Genomic DNA, 3,710 nt, shown 5'->3' on the forward strand with positions numbered 1-3,710 from the left:
TATTCAATATTGGTTTAGGACCAATATAATGGAGCAGTAAGAAACAACCAACAATTTCATTGTCATCCACTGAAGCTGAGTATAAAGCGTTATGCAGTGCTATTTGTGAAGCAATATGGCTTAGGAGGATACTTGAAGATGTTGGAGAAACAAAACAAGCACCTATAGTAATCAGATGTGACAATCAAAACACTATCAAATTGGCAAAGAATCATATATATCATGTAAGGACAAAACACATTGAGACACAACATCATTTTGTAAGAGAAAAACTGCAATGAAAAGAAATTGACTTATCATATTGTAATACAAATGAAAATCTGGCTGGCATATTCACCAAGTCTCTTGGAAAGGCTAAATTTGAAATGTGTAGAAGTAAGTTGTGCATTGTAGAAAACCCAAATTATGTTGTAAGCCTAGTTGAGACTTAGACCAGCAGGCATGACAATTAAGAGTATAGTGTCTTGTTTATTGTATTAAGAGTATGTTTGTTATATAGTTGGAATTAAGGGGGAGTGTTGGAAGAAACTAGAGCTAATTCCAACTACCACCTTTATTATAGCAGTGAGTATAGTGTCTTGTTTATTGTATTAAGAGTGTGTTTGTTATATAGTTGGAATTAAGGGGGAGCGTTGGAAGAAACTAGAGCTAATTCCAACTACCACATTTATTATAGCAGTGAAAATTCAACAAAGGTTTTAATGCTGGTTCTAGAAATCGTTGACAATGGGGAAAGCTTCCTGAAAAAGATATTGCCCCAATCGATCTCTAGAAGTTTCTTCATCCTGGATCGATGAATAGAAGCAAGTTGTTCACTGCAAAGTTGTGTGTTCTGTTTGATGAGTCTCTGCTCTCTCTGTCATCCCTTTCGCCAACCCTTGTTTAAGCCCAAATTTAACCATTGCATCAAGTGCCAATGAAAAATTAAAATTGGCCATAGCCTTTGTTTCTCCAACGAAACAATAAGCGGTTCTAATAGAAGAAATCGCTTGCTATGCAACCATAGTAGACTTATTATATTTCATGTGCATATTTCTCGATATTCTTATGAGAGTCCTACCGTAAAGCAATCCTCCTAGTATCAGTAAACAGGAGAGTGGTAATGTCACCAGTGCCGACCTCTATGACAAATATAAACTGGCCGCATAGCTAACAACAAAATTTGACAAATTCATGGCGAAATTAGGAATCTGAAAGCACTCCCATGCAAGATATATTAGAATCGACCACGTTATAATTACCATCAAATGCACACTAATACCCCTAATTGAATTTCGTATCAATGAGTTGAGTAGAAATTTATTGCTACTCGACAAACATTGTGTTTGGGAAACATACCCTTTCATTGAGGGTATCATGTACGATGAGGGTGTCGTTATAAACATTGTTAGCCACTTCCGAAATATGTGTGCCGCTGGCATCAAAAAAGCCTTCTTCCTACCTGAGGACAGCTCTAAGATACTTTCTGCGCAGCACAGGCGCTTGCCTTTCTATAATCCTTGTCCAGCAAAAACCCTCTGAAACACATGGCCAATGTTCATTAAACTGCTCTACTTTAAATCCACTCACAACGGATATCAGAATAATGAATAAACAGTAAGCTGATTGAGAGTTTAAAAAGATTCACCTAAAAATGCTGCAATCCATATTCCAGCTGCCAAATACAAGAAGGGCACTATTTGCTGCATCATGACCACAACAATATCTTCAATTATTAATTTACTTAACCTAAGTAACTATTCAAAGATAAGGCATCTGTCAGTGTTTTACCTTGTTCGTTGTATTCACGAAATCACTATGCTTGGGAGCGAGAAGATAAGATTCTAGACTATTTATTAGTCCACTGACGACAATCAAAACGTCAGCGCCGCATAGAGATTCATCAGAATTTAATGGTTTGTTATTGAAATGTGATTTTAGTGATTCACATGTGATCGCTCCAGAATAGTTTGAAAAACTAGTTTGGTGATTCGAGTGAATGGAAAACATTGAACGGAACATCGACCGGGTGTTATAAGTCCATTTGGATATTTTTTTGATGTCTTTTCAATTTAAGGTATTTGTAAATTTTGGTGGTTTTATTTACTCTTTCTTTCCTGATTGTCTAAAGAATTCACAAATTAGCTCAGAAAATAAGGGGAATTTCAATAAGATTATGACAAAATCTTGCAAATTTTTTTGAAAATATGAGTTACAGCTGTCAAATATGAAGATTTTGGGTGTTACAGGGGTTTTTGATGGTGCTCAATCCATTTCCACCATCAAAAAAATGATTCAGACACTTCAACATTCTGAATTTTTGAATTTTTTTAACCAAATTCCTGCCAGAAATTTGCCATCCAATCAAATTTGTAGTTTTGATAGACAACCCCTTCTTTTTGATAGACAACCCCTTCTTTTAGGACAAGTCTATTGAGGTAGAGGAATTCCCTGGAGTGGAGTGGCCGTAATCCAGGGAAAAAAATTTCAACAAATCTTAGTGTTTAAATAATGTTTTTGATGGTGGAAATGGATTCAACACCATCAAAAACCTTTAACCCACCCAAAATCTTGAAGTTTAACAGCTATAACTTGAATTTACAAAAATCCCTATCAAAATTTATCAAAATATTACCAACCATTCTATAATTTTCAGGACCAAAAAACAGTCTATTTAGACTAATCTCTTTTTTGGTCTGATCTCTGTGGGCGTAGTTACCCACCACATACCGCAGAAGTCAAGAAAACGGCAATTTTACACGGTAGTCGATGCAATTTCAATTATGTTGAACGATTAAATCTTTTCAAGCATTCGGTTATCACAATGAGTATTTTAAAAGTGCATTTAAAAGATAATGCAAGACCATAACCGTAATTATGGTGACTAATCAAAAAATCAAAAGATACGTTATTGGTTTTGTTTTTTGTTCCTGTATAAAGGCAGATGACATGTTCAAAACAGCTCGAACATATATTGTAAAAATGTAGAAACCATTACTTACCCATACATTTTTCTCCTCGCTAGTAAGGAATCTCTGCCGATGTCGTTAACGACCGCGTGGCGCACAAGTCAAGAAAACGTCAATCATACACTGTAGTCGATGCAATTTCAATTATATTGAACGATTAAATCTTGAAATAGTTAGTCCACAAAGAATATTTAGCATTTTAAAATTGCATTTAAAAGATAACGCAAGATCAAAAACCTAATTAGGTTGACTAATAATATATAAAATCAAGAGATACGGCATTCGTTTTGTTTTTTGGTGCTGTATAAAGTCATATGACATATGGCATTTCTTATTCGGAAATTTTGTGAAAGGGCACTGGACTTTTGCGATAGAGGCAGTTGACAGACGCAGAGATGCCTCGTAAATAGGATCAGTTTCGTTGTTTGTTCATTCTAAACTCTCTTTGCTTTAGTGTCACAATACGTTGATTTTCCGTTACGATCATATTTAGTGTCGCGGCATTTTATTTTAGATTGTAAAAATAAATTTAGTACCATAAAAAAATGTTTGGATATTTAAAATTTCGAAGTTTAACAATTTTATTTTAGATTTACAAAAAAATTGATAAATTTTATTAAAATTTCTATAATTTTCTAAGAAAATCCGAAATCTTATTAAATTAAAAAATTAATTTATCTTTTAATTTATCCCTATTAATACAATTGACAATAATATAAAGAAGCTCGCGGTGGTTCATGTGTCATGTGTCCTTGAACTACG

The 3,710-nt window shown here is 34.2% G+C and overlaps 1 pseudogene; it reads right to left on the minus strand.

Moving 5' to 3' along the window:
- Positions 1-992: 992 nt before the first annotated feature.
- On the minus strand, positions 993-2,001 carry LOC149194819 (ABC transporter B family member 17-like; annotated as a pseudogene).
- Between the last annotated feature and the right edge of the window lie 1,709 nt (positions 2,002-3,710).

Source organism: Pinus tabuliformis, chromosome 2_2, assembly GCF_031772625.1.
Source record: "Pinus tabuliformis cultivar Carrire ecotype Pingquan chromosome 2_2, CPIR1, whole genome shotgun sequence".
NCBI classification, from domain to species: domain Eukaryota; kingdom Viridiplantae; phylum Streptophyta; class Pinopsida; order Pinales; family Pinaceae; genus Pinus; species Pinus tabuliformis.